The sequence below is a fragment of the Salmo salar genome, chromosome 09, assembly GCF_965601325.2.
Source record: "Salmo salar chromosome 09, fSalSal1, whole genome shotgun sequence".
NCBI lineage: Eukaryota > Metazoa > Chordata > Actinopteri > Salmoniformes > Salmonidae > Salmo > Salmo salar.
This window is the reverse complement of record NC_138299.1, coordinates 74,852,591-74,866,774: the sequence shown is the minus strand read 5'-3', so window position 1 is coordinate 74,866,774 and position 14,184 is coordinate 74,852,591. Positions and strand designations below refer to the sequence as shown.

At 39.8% G+C, this 14,184-nt stretch overlaps 1 non-coding gene across 1 annotated transcript in view; it reads left to right on the top strand.

Moving 5' to 3' along the window:
- The window catches only part of LOC106611752 (uncharacterized), a 67,393-nt gene that overhangs the window by 47,090 nt on the left and 6,119 nt on the right, over positions 1–14,184 (top strand). The gene's annotated exons all lie outside the window — the stretch shown is intronic.

Sequence of the window (14,184 nt, the reverse complement as noted above, 5' to 3'; positions counted from 1 at the left end):
ATGCGTGGGGTCATTGTCCATTTGGAAGACCCATTTGCGACCAAGTTTTAACTTCCTGACTGATGTCTTGAGATGTTGCTTCAATATATCCACATCATTTTCCTCCCTCATGATGCCATCTATTGTGAAGTGCACCAGTCCCTCCTGCAGCAAAGCACCCCCACAACATGATGCTGCCACCCCCGTGCTTCACGGTTGGGATGGTGTTCTTTGGCTTGCAAGCCTCCCCCTTTTTCCTCCAAACATAACGATGGTCTTTATGGCCTAACAGTTCTATTTTTGTTTCATCAGACCAGAGGACATTTCTCCAAAAAGTACGATCTTTGTCCCTATGTGCAGTTGCAAACCGTAGTCTGGCTTTTTATGGCGGTTTTGGAGCAGTGGCTTCTTCCTTGTTGAGCGGCCTTTCAAGTTATGTCGATATAGGACTCGTTTTACTGTTTACTTACGTTTTACTTTCCTCCAGCATCTTCACAGGGTCCTTTGCTGTTGTTCTGGGATTGATTTGTACTTTTCATACCACAGTAGGTTCATCTCTAGGAGACAGAACGCGTCTCCTTCCTGAGCGGTATGACGGCTGCGTGGTCCCATGGTGTTTATACTTGCGTACTATTGTTTGTACAGATGAACGTGGTACCTTCAGGCATTTGGAAATTGCTCCGAAGGATGAACCAGACTTGTGGAGGTTTACCATTTTTTTCTGAGGTCTTGGCTGATTTCTTTTGATTTTCCCATGTCAAGCAAAGAGGCACTGAGTTTGAAGGTAGGCCTTGAAATACATCCACAAGTACACATCCAATTGACTCAAATTATGTCAATTAGCCTATCAGAAGCTTCTAAAGCCATGACATCATTTTCTGGAATTTTCGAAGCTGTTTAAAGGCACAGTCAACTTAATGTGATACAGTGAATTATAAGTTAAATAATCTGTCTGTAAACAATTGTTGGAAAAATTACTTGTGTCATGCACAAAGTAGATGTCCTAACCGACTTGCCAAAACTATAGTTTGTTAACAAGAAATTTGTGGAGTGGTTGAAAAACGAGTTTTAATGACTTCAACCTTAAGTGTATGTAAACTTCCGACTTCAACTGCATGTGTCTCTGTGGTCATACATCTGTCAGGAGGTTAGGAAGTGCAGCTTAGTTTCCACCTCATTTTGTGAGCAGTGTGCACATAGCAGTCTAATCTTGAGAGCCAGGTCTGCCTTCGGCAGCCTTTCTCAATAGCAAGGCTATGCTCACTGAGTCTTTACATAGTCGAAGATTTCCTTAATTTTGGGTCAGTCACAGTGGTCAGGTATTCTGCCACTGTGTACTCTCTGTTTAGGGCCAAATAGCATTCTAGTTTGCTTTGTTTTTTTGGCTAATGCTTTCCAATGTGTCAAGTAATTATCTTTTTGTTTTCTCATGATTCGGTTGGGTCTAATTGTGTTGCTGTCCTGGGGCTCTGTGGGGTCTGTCTGTGTTTGTGAACAGAGCCCCAGGACCTGCTTCCTTAGGGGGCTCTTCTCCAGGTTTATTTCTCTGTAGGCGATGGCTTTGTTTTGGAGGTTTGGGAATAGCTTCCTTTTAGGTGGCTGTAGAATTTAACCACTCTTTTCTGGATTTTTATAATTAGCGGGTATCGGCCCAATTCTGCGCTGCATGCATTATTTGGTGTTTTACGTTGTATTTTTACAGAATTCTGCATGCAGTCTCTCAATTTGGTGTTTGTCCCATTTTGAGAATTCTTAGTTGGTGAGCAGACCCCAGATCTCACAACCATAAAGGGCAATGGGTTCTATAACTCATTCAATATTTTTTTTTGCCAGATCCTAATTGGTGTGTCGAATTTTGTGTTCATTTTTATGGCATAGAAGGCCCTTGCCTTGTCTCTCAGATCGTTCACAGCTTTGTCGATGTTACCTGTGGCGCTGATGTTTAGGCTGAGGTATATATTGTTTTTTGTGTGCTCTAGATGGAATTTGTGGTCCTGGCAACGGGACCTTTTTTGGAACACCATTATTTGTTTCTTACTGAGATTTACTGTCAGGGCCCAGGTCTGACAGAATCTGTGCAGAAGATCTAGGTGGTGCTGTAGGCCTTCCTTGGTTGGGGACAGAAGCACCAGATCATCAGCAAAAAGTAGACATTTGACTTCTGTGGCGGATGAATCAGAATGTATCCCTTTGGACTCTGGTGTTGGAAGCCTGACTTCTTCCCTTAGCTAGGGCTCAGTCACTTGGGGTCCAGAGAGGGGAGAGGTCAGGCTTGTCTTTCATATGTCCCTGGTGCTATGCAGAATATCAGAAAGGGAAGAGGACAGAATGGAACATTGTCTACATATGTGTGTGTGTCTTACTGAGGATGGGCCTCTATGAGATAGCACTGACAGAGGAGATTTACGATGTCTTTGGGTAATAAAGCCTAAAGAGCATTCCAGATAACATGAGCTAATGGTTCTGTTCTATACCGTACCAGGGAGAGACGGTTCCAGTTTGGAGTAGGAGGACCAAACACTGGTCTATACAATGAAAACTGTTGACACAGCAGTTGCTCTCTGCTATGTTTTATAGATATCTTTCATACAAAACTTAACCTTGTGACCCATTCTATGTATCTGTGGTTCGTCATGTACGTTGAGAGGGGTGTATCTTGGCTATAAAAGCTCTTTGTACTTTTGTGTTGTCACTTTCAATGGTTCATTAGAGATAGCGCATCATTGAAAGTCAAGTGCTTTTGCAAAGCTCTTATTATTAAAGATGTAGTTTAAGTATAACTCTGACTGGTGTGTGAAGTTTGTAACTCTCCTCATTTGGTAATGCAGAAATTAGCCACCACACTTCTGATTCTAGTACGGTGAGGCCGGGTGCTGCAGACTGTTCTAGTGCCCTTGGCAATTCGTTGATATATACAGTACCTGTCAAAGGTTTGGACACACCTACTCATTCAAGGGTTTTTCTTTATTTTTTACTATTTTCTACATTGTCAAATAATAGTGAAGACCTCAACTATGAAATAACACATATGGAATCATGTAGTAACCCAAAAAGTGTTCAACAAATAAAAATATATTTTAGATTCTTCAAAGTAGCCACCCCTTTCCTTGATGACAGATTTGCAAACTCTTGGCATTCTCTCAACCAGCTTCACCTGGAATGCTTTCACAATGGTCTTGAAGGAGTTCCCACATATGCTGAGCACTTGTTGGTTGCTTTTTGGTTCCAACACGGCGACTGGAACTAAAAATCTCAAATTTGGACTCCCGACTAAAGGACAGATTTCCATGATCTAATGTCCATTGCTTGTGTTTCTTTACCTAAACAAGTCTCTCTTCTAATTGGTGTCCTTTAGTGGTTTCTTTGCAGCAATTTGACCATGAAGGCCTGATTCACGCAGTCTCCTCTGAACAGTTGATGTAGAGATGTCTGTTACTTGAATTCTGAAGCATTTATTTGGGCTGCAATAGCTGATGCTGGTAGCTCTAATGAACTTATCCTCTGCAGCAGAGGTAACTCTGGGTCTTCCTTTCCTGTGGCGTTCCTCATGAGAGCCAGTTTCATCATAGCGCGTGATGGTTTTTGTGACTGCACTTGAAGAAACTTTCAAAGTTCATGAAACTTCATGTCTTAAAGTAATGATGGACTGTCATTTCGCTTTGCTTATTTGAGTTGTTCTTGCCATAATATGGACTTGGTCTTTTACCAAATAGGGCTATCTTCCGTATACCACCCCTACCTTGTCACAACACAACTGATTGGCTCAAATGCATTAAGAAGGAAAGAAATTCCATTATTTAACTTTTAACAAGGCACACCGGTTAATTGAAATGCATTCCAGGTGACTACCTCATGGAGCTGGTTGAGACAATGTTGAGTGTGAAAAACGGTCATCAAGGCAAAGGGTGGCTACTTTGAAAAACCGCAAATGTTTTGATTTGTTTAACACTTTTTAGTTTACTACATGATTCCATGTGTTATTTCATCATTTTGATGTCTTCACCATTATTCTACAATGTAGAAAATATTAAAAATAAAGAAAAACCCTTGAATGAGCAGGTGTGTCCAAACTTTTGACTTGGTACTGTATGTTGAAGAGGGTGGGGCTTAAGCTGCATCCCTGTTTCACCCAACGGCCCTGTGGGAAGAAATGTGTGTTTTTTGCCAATTGTAACCTCTCTTGTTTATGTACATGGATTTTATAATGTTGTATGTTTTTCCCCTAACACCACTTTCCAGCAATTTGTATAGCAGACCCTCATGCCAAATTGAGTAAAGCTTTTTTTTAATCAATGAAGCATGATAAGACTTTGTTTGTTTGTCAATTAGGGTGTGCAGGGTGAATACGTGGTCTGTCGTAAGGTAATTTGGTAAAAAGCCAATTTGACATTTGCTCAGTACATTGTGTTTGCTGAGGAAATGTACGAGTCTGTTGTTAATAATTCAGAGGATTTTCCCAAGGTTGCTGTTTACGCATATCCCACGGTAGTTATTGGGGTCAAATTTGTCTCCACTTTTGTGGATTGGGGTGAGCAGTCCTTGGTTCCAAATATTGAGGAATATGCCAGAGCTGAGGATGATAAAAAGTTTAAGGATAGCCAATTTGAATTTGTGGTCTGTATATTTTATTTTATCATGGGTACTGGTAGTCTTTAATAGTTGATTCTAAGATAGTGTATATGTTTTTGCTGTTTGTTCTTTGTCATCGAGCCAAAACGATTATAGAAGTGGTTTATCCATACATCCCCGTTTTGGATAGATAACAATCTGTGTTGTTTGTTTAGAGCTTTCCAATTTTCCCAGAAGTGGTTAGATTCAATGGATTGTTCAATTACATTGAGCTGATTTCTGACGTGCTGTTCCTTTTTCCGTAGTGTATTTCTGTATTGTTTTAGTGATTCAGGCTGCGGTTTTCTGGGTCTTTTTGTTTTTGGTTGGATAGGTTTCTCAATTTCTTTCTTAGGTTTTTGCATTTTTCATCAATCCATTTGTTGTTAATTTTCTTAGGTTGTCTGCTTTAAATGTTTAGATTTGATAGGGAAGCTGAGAGGTCAAATATACTGTTTAGGTTTTCTACTGCCAAATTTAAACCTTCACTATTACAGTGAAACATTTTGTCCAGGATATTGTCAAGAAGGGATTGAATTTGTTGTCTAATAGTTTTTTTGGTAGATTTCCACACTACATTCCTTCCATCTATAGCATTTCTTAACTTCTCTAGGGCCAGTGGGACGATTTCGGCCCACCTACGTAACAGCCAGTGGAATCCGTGGCGCGTTATTCAAATACCTTAGAAATGCTATTACTTTAATTTCTCAAACATATGACTATTTTACACCATTTTAAAGACAAGACTCTCGTTAACCTGTTAGGGCTAGGGGACAGTATTGACACGGCTGGATAAAAAAACATACCCGATTTAATCTGGTTACCACTCCTACCCAGTAACTAGAATATGCATATACTTATTACATATGGATAGAAAACACCCTAAATTTTCTAAAACTGTTTGAATGGTGTCTGTGAGTATAACAGAACTCATTTGGCAGGCAAAACCCTGAGACATTTTCTGACAGGAAGTGGATACCTGATGTGTTGTATTACCTTTAAACCTATCCCATTGAAAAACACAGGGGCTGAGGAATATTTTGGCACTTCCTATTGCTTCCACTAGATGTCACCAGCCTTTACAAAGTGTTTTGAGTCTTCTGGAGGGAGATCTGACCGAACAAGAGCCATGGAACGATGATGGCCCATTAGACACCTGGCGCGCGAGTTCATGTTGGGTACCCTCGTTCCAATACGTTATAAAAGAGTATGTATTCGTCCACCTTGAATATTATTCATGTTCTGGTTAAAAAAGGCCCTAATGATTTATGCTATACAACGTTTGACATGTTTGAACGAACGTAAATATATTTTTTCCCCTCGTTCATGACGAGAAGTCCGGCTGGCTTAGATCATGTGCTAACAAGACGGAGATTTTTGGACATAAATGATGAGCTTTTTTGAACAAAACTACATTCGTTATGTACCTGTGATACCTGGAAGTGACATCTGATGAAGAGAATCAAAGGTAATGGATTATTTACATAGTATTTTCGATTTTAGATCTCCCCAACATGACGTCTAGTCTGTATCGCAACGCGTATTTTTCTGGGCGCAGTGCTCAGATTATTGCAAAGTGTGATTTCCCAGTAAGGTTATTTTTAAATCTGGCAAGTTGATTGGGTTCAAGAGATGTAAATCTATAATTCTTTAAATGACAATATAATATTTTACCAATGTTTTCTAATTTTAATTATTTAATTTGTGGTGTTGACTTGACTGCCGGTTATTGGAGGGAAACGATTTCCTCAACATCAATGCCATAGTAAAACGCTGTTTTTGGATATAAATATGAACTTGATAGAACTAAAAATGCATGCATTGTCTAACATAATGTCCTAGGAGTGTCATCTGATGGAGATTGTAAAAGGTTAGTGCATCATTTTAGCTGGTTTTATGGTTTTGGTGACCCTGTCTTTGAATTGACAAAACATTACACACAACTCTTGTAAATGTACTGTCCTAACATACTCTAAATTTATGCTTTCGCCGTAAAACCTTTTTGAAATCGTAAAACGTGGTTAGATTAAGGAGATGTTTATCTTTCAAAGGGTGTAAAATAGTTGTATGTTTGAAAAATTTGAATTTTGACATTTATTTGGATTCAAATTTGCTGCTCTTGAAATGCACCTGCTGTTGATGGAGTGCACCACGGGTGGGACGCTAGCGTCCCACCTAGCCCATAGAGGTTAACCTCTTGGGGCTATGTGGGACGCTAGCGTGCCACCCGTGGTGCACCCTATCAACAGCAGGTGCATTTCAAGAGCGGCACATTTGAAACCAAATAAATGTCAAAATTCAAATTTTTCAAACATACAACTATCTTACACCCTTTGAAAGATAAACATCTCCTTAATCTAACCACGTTGTCCGATTTCAAAAAGGTTTTACGGCGAAAGCATAAAGTTAGATTATGTTAGGAGAGTACATTGACAATAGCTGTGTGTAATGTTTTGTCAATTCAAAGACCGGCGTCACCAAAACCATAAAACCAGCTAAAATGATGCACTAACCTTTGACAATCTCCATCAGATGACACTCCTAGGACATTATGTTAGACAATACATGCATTTTTAGTTCTATCAAGTTCATATTTATATCCAAAAACAGCGTTTTACTATGGCGTTGATGTTCAGGAAATCGTTTCCCTCCAATAACCGGCAGTCAAGTCAGCACAACAAATTAAATAATTAATATTAGAAAACATTGGTAAAATATTATATTGTCATTTAAAGAATTATAGATTTACATCTCTTGAACGCAATCGACTTGCCAGATTTAAAAATAACCTTACTGGGAAATCACACTTTGCAATAATCTGAGCACTACGCCCAGAAAAATACGCTTTGCGATACAGACTGACCGCCATGTTGGAGAGATCTAAAATCGAAAATACTATGTAAATAATCCATTACCTTTGATTCTCTTCATCAGATGTCACTTCCAGGAATCCCAGGTCCATAACGAATGTAGTTTTGTTCAAAAAAGCTCATCATTTATGTCCAAAAAGCTCCGTGTTGTTTGCACATGATCTAAGCCCGCCGGACTTCACTTCATGAACGAGGGGAAAAAATATATTTACGTTCGGTCAAACGTTGTATAGCATAAATCATTAGTGCCTTTTTTAACCAGAACATGAATAATATTCAAGGTGGACGAATGCATTCTCTTTTAAAACGTATTGGAACGAGGGTACCCAACATGACCTCGTGCGCCAGTCTAATCGGCCATCACCGTTCCAAGGCTCTTGTTCGGTCAGATCTCACAGTAGAAGACTCAAAACACTTTGTAAAGGCTGGTGACATCTAGTGGAAGCAATAGGAAGTGCCAAAACATTAATAAGCCCCTGTGTGTTTCAATGGCATAGGTTTAAAGGTAATTCAACACATCAGGTATCCACTTCCTGTCAGAATCTGTCTCAGGGTTTTTCCTGCCAAATGAGTTCTGTTATACTCACAGACACCATTCAAACAGTTTTAGAAACTTTAGGGTGTTTTCTATCCATATATAATAAGTATATGCATATTCTAGTTACTGGGTAGGATTAGTAACCAGATTAAATCGGGTACGTTTTTTTATCCAGCCGTGAAAATACTGCCCCCTAGCCCCAACAGGTTAATCTAACCACACTGTCCGATTTCAAAAAGGCTTTACAACGAAAGCAAAACATTAGATTATGTCAGCAGAGTACCCAGCCAGAAATAATCAGACACCCATTTTTCAAGCTAGCATATAATGTCACATAAACCCAAACCACAGCTAAATGCAGCACTAACCTTTGATGATCTTCATCAGATGACAATCTTAGGACATTATGTTATACAATACATGCATGTTTTGTTCAATCAAGTTCATATTTATATCAAAAACCAGCTTTTTACATTAGCATGTGACATTCAGAACTAGCATACTTCCGGGGAATTTACTAAATTACTCACGATAAACGTTCACAAAAAACATAACAATTATTTTAACAATTATAGATACAGAACTCCTCTATGCACTCGCTATGTCCGATTTTAAAATAGCTTTTCGGTGAAAGCACATTTTGCAATATTCTAAGGAGATAGCCCGGCATCACAGGGCTAGCTATTTAGACACCCAGCAAGTTTAGCCCTCACCAAAGTCAGATTTACTATAAGAAAAATGTTATTACCTTTGCTGTTCTTCATCAGAATGCACTCCCAGGACTTCTACTTCAATAACAAATGTTGGTTTGGTTCAAAATAATCCATAGTTATGTTCAAATATCCTCTGTTTTGTTCGTGCGTTCAAGACACTATCCGAAGTGTAAAGAAGGGTGACGCCCACAACGCATTTTGTGACAAAAAAAATCTAAATATTCCATTACCGTACTTCGAAGCATGTCAACCGCTGTTTAAAATCAATTTTTATGCCATTTTTCTCGTAAAAAAGCGATAATATTCCGACCGGGAAAGCGTGTTTACGTTCAAAGAGAGAGAAAATAAAAACATGGGATCCCCTCAGTCTGATGGTCCTCTGATAGACCACTTAACCAAAGGCGCTAATGTGTTTCAGCCTGGGGCTAGAATTACATCATTCAACTTTTTCCCGGGTTCTGAGAGCCTATGGGAGCCGTAGGAAGTGTCATGTTACAGCAAAGATCCTAAATTTTCAATAAACAGAGCCAAGAAGCCCAAGGAATGGTCAGAGAGGGTACTTCCTGTACAGAATCTTCTCAGGTTTTTGCCTGCCATATGAGTTCTGTTATACTCACAGACACCATTCAAACAGTTTTAGAAACTTTAGGGTGTTTTCTATCCAAAGCCAATACTTATATGCATATTCTAGTTTCTGGGCAGTAGTAATAACCAGATTAAATCGGGTACGTTTTTTATCCGGCCGTGTAAATACTGCCCCCTAGCCCTAACAGGTTAATATTCCTTTGGCTTTGATGCCTCATGATTGAGCAAAGCTCTGTTCAAGTATAGTGTGATTTTGCTGTGGTCTGATAGGGGTGTCAGTGGAATGACTGTGAACTGACTCTGGGTTGAGGTCAGTGCAAAAGTTTTCTACAGTACTACTGCCAAGAGATGAACTATAGGTGTACCTACCATAGGAGTTCCCTTAGCATACCATTGACCATGTACATACCGTCCGACAGAGCTGCAGGAGTTGTGACCCGTTTTTGTTGGTTATGTTGTTGTAATTGTGTCTGGGGGGCATATGGGGAAGGGAATGCTGTCACCTCCAGGTAGGTGTTTGTCAACCTGTGTGCTGAGGTTGTCTGTCGGGTTCTTGTCCAGTTCTGGCATTTAGGTCGCCACAGACTAGTACATGTCCTTGAGCCTGGAAATTGTTGATCTCCCCCTCTAGGATGGAGAAGCTGTCATCGTTAAAGTATGGTGATTCTATTGGGTTGTCGTGACGTGACTATCATTAATGTGATGACTGTTATTCATTGAATAATTACCTACTACGTTTAATTGTTATTAGATTAAATTAGTCATGTAACAATTAACTCATTAGGAATTTGGGACACCACGGGAAAAGTTGTTTAACGAGTTACTGTATCCCGAATTAAACTCAAGAATATATAGATATAACAGTCACTAATTAATCATTTCCTCATATCAGTCTCATTCTGAACGTTGCAGACTTCGTGAATCTCTTCACAAACCCGAGTCTCATTGATCATTCCGTACCACACAAATTGATTTGATTATTTTACGAACAAACCAAATGATAACATAGGATACACACACACACACACCGGTGTAGGTTATTGATTAGTAACTTAATACGATGACAACAGGTCCCTAGCGGACTAACACAATATGACACTTGTTACATAAGATGGAGAGTTAGAGAGAAAGAGAAGCAACACTTATTCAAGCTGCTTTATTGGCATGAAAAACATTGTGTCAATATTGCCAAAGCAACAATGTATACAATATACATTGTAATACAATTATAAACAATAACAAATAATAATATAAAATGGCAGTAAATAATAATACAAAATTAAATATAAAAATAATAACAATAAAATTGTAGTAAAATAATAGTAAAATAGTAGAATGTAATAAATATAAAAATGTAAATATGGAAAATGAATCTATAACTAACTTATAACTAAATAACGGTCATCTTCACCATTACATCAGTACTACAACTACTATCATCATTACCACTACTACTACCACCACCATCACTAAACTGTTATCATTACCATTACTACCCATACCACTACTATTTGGAATGATAAACAACAACAATAATAATAGAAATAACAATAACAGTAATAACAATAATAGTAATAATAAGTAAGTTACTGCTTACTATGCAGATGATATTATTCAGTGTCCCTCAGGCTATGGCAGGCAAATACATATTTGGCTGCAAGAGGAGCCATTGCTCCTTCGCCCATGAGTATTTTTAGTTTTTCCTCTGGGTTTAATAAGTTCAAATTTGGAATAAATGTAGTAATTTCTGTGAATAAGGAATCTCTTTGTGAGGAATATTTATCACAATAAAGGAGAAAGTGCATCTCGTGCAGTGACCACATACACGCTCCTCTTTGGGTAGCCATGTCTTTTTATGTCTGCCGGTTTCTATTGCCAATCGGTGGTCACTCAGCCTGTACTTGGTAAGGATCTGTCTCTGCTTCGTATCTCTGACAGAGTAGAGATAATCAGCCAATTCATATTTTCTGTTTAGGGTCAGATAGCAATTTAGTCGGCTTTGGGATTTTGGTTCGTTTTTCCAATGTTGTAAATATGAGTCCTTTGATTGGTTCATGATTTTGTTTATTTGAATTCTTTCTTTTGAAGCAGTGCTGGTGTCAGCTTGGTTGGTGAGGTCCAACACCAGCTGACTGAGAGGGCTCGTTTCTGGGCTCAGCTCTTGGGTTTGGAGTGCTTTAAATTGCAGAGTTGAATTTGGAATTGAATTTAGATGTAGCCAAAATTGTAATGATCTTTTCTGTATTTTCATTATTACTGGAAAGCGGCCCAATTCTGCCCTACATGCATTAGTTGGTGTATTTCTCTGGACTTGTAGGATTTTCCGACAGAATTCTGCATGTAGGGCTTCAATTGGATGTTTGTCCCACATTTTAAAGTCCAGTTTATTGAGTGGCCCCCAAACCTCACTTCCGTAAAGAGCTATTGGTAGGATTACACTGTCAAATATTTTGGTCCAAATTCTAATTGGGATGTTGATTTTGAATAATTTCATTTTTATTGCATACAATGCTCTGCGGGCTTTTTCTTTGAGTGCATTCACTGCCATATTAAAGTTTCCCGATGCAGATATGGTCAGACCAAGGTAGGTGTAATGTTTAGTGTGCTCAATTATGGTGTTGTTCAGGGTGAATTTATATTTGTGTTTCTGACATCTGGTTTTCTTTTGGAAAATCATGATTTTCGTTTTTTTGACATTTACTGCCAGGGTCCAATTATGGCAATATTGCTCTAGAATATTAATGTTCTGTTGAAGACCTTCTTTGGTTGGTGATAGAAGTACTAAGTCATCAGCATATAGCAGGTATTTCACCTCTGTGTAAAATAGTGTGAGTCCTGGGGCTGGAGAATGGTCCAACATGTCTGCTAATTCATTGATATAAATGTTGAAAAGGTTTGGACTCAAACTGCAGCCTTGTCTCACACCTCGACATTGTGAAAATAATTCTGTTCTTTGGTTTTTGATTTTTATTGCACATTTATTTTCTGTGTACGTACAAATAATTTCAATATTTGTAGGAGCTCATTTTTCAGCAGCTGCTGCTCAATTTGGAACTCCGGAACTCTCTCTCTCTCTCTCTCTCTCTCTCTGCATCTCTCTCTCTCTCTCTGCATCTCTCTCTCTGCATCTCTCTCTCTCTCTCTCTCTCTGCATCTCTCTCTCTCTCTCTCTCTGCATCTCTCTCTCTCTCTCTCTGCATCTCTCTCTCTCTCTCTCTGCATCTCTCTCTCTCTCTCTCTCTCTCTCTGCATCTCTCTCTCTCTCTCTCTCTCTCGCTCTCTGCATCTCTCTCTCTCTCTCGCTCTCTGCATCTCTCTCTCTCTCTCTCTGCATCTCTCTCTCTGCATCTCTCTCTCTCTCTCTCTCTCTGCATCTCTCTCTCTCTCTGCATCTCTCTGCATCTCTCTCTCTCTCTCTGCATCTCTCTCTCTCTCTCTGCATCTCTCTCTCTCTCTCTCTCTGCATCTCTCTCTCTCTCTGCATCTCTCTCTGCATCTCTCTCTGCATCTCTCTCTCTGCATCTCTCTCTGCATCTCTCTCTCTCTCTCTGCATCTCTCTCTCTCTCTTTCTCTCTGCATCTCTCTCTGCATCTCTCTCTGCATCTCGCTCGCTCTCTCTCTCTGCATCTCGCTCTCTCTCTCTGCATCTCGCTCTCTCTCTGCATCTCGCTCTCTCTCTGCATCTCTCTCTCTCTGCATCTCGCTCTCTCTCTCTGCATCTCTCTCTGTTCTTTTAATCTGTTTCTAACACCATGGGACAGCATCTCCGCTGGTCTGTGGTCCTTTCATGTCATCCTCTCTGTCATCCTCTCTTTAGCATAATTGGCCGTCCGTTTGTCTGACTGCATACATGTCCCTCTGTCTGTGCTTAAGCACTTTATAACGGCATTAGACCCATCTCCTCTAGTCTCTGCTAGTCTGTGTGGCTTTTCGTGTCATTGTTCATTGGCCGTAGAGTCTCCGACAGATCATTATCTTATGGTGGTGAACAGAAGGAACGAGGAAGAGAGAAGGGGAGCCCGGATCTGTGAGCGGGGAGCCCAGCCTTTATATTAAGCCTTATTTAATTAGACATTTTCTTTCTGTCCTCCCCTCCTCCCCATTTGTTTGTTTAGCTCTGTTGTTTTATGGGAAGGAGGGGAGGGAAGGCAATAGAAATGAGGTTGACATAGGATTACTGTTAATAAGCAGCTGAGGGACGGGGGGGGATGGGCTCCAGGGACTTCATGGCTTTTCATTACTGAGGTTGTATCATTCAAATGGGCCTCATCTGCTCTGAAACCATGTGAGTCGTGACGACACACGGTGTGTTGTAACTTCAGTCAGGTTGGGTTTCTATAAATGCTGAGATACATGGAGAGCACAGGAGGTTGGTGGCATCTTAATTGGGGAGGACAGGCTCGAGGTAATGGCTGGAGCGGAATCTGTGGAATGGTATCAAATACATCCAACACGTGGGTTCCACGCGTTCTCCATTCTATTCACTCTGTTTCAGCCATCATTATAAGCCATCCTCCTCTCAGCAGCCTCCTGTGATAGAGGCAGTAAGATAGATGGATGGGATTGACAGATAAATGGATGGATCGATTCACATTCATTATTTTTTTTTTTTTTCTCACATAGAGTGAAGATGTTAAAAGAGCTTTTCTACTCCGTTAGTCCCAAATAAAGGTCCTCCTCATCCCCCTGTCATTGAGTAATGTCTGCTGGGATGAATGGCTTTTCATTAGCGACATAATTAGGAACTGCAGGCAGTGTTCAACATGGTCCATCACGGCAGCACAGCTCAAAGCACCATTAGACTGTGGTCAAAAATCTGTTTCTCGCTCTTTGCTTATTCTGAGAGAAACATTTCAATCAAACCGTGTCCATTGCCTTAGGGGAAAGATG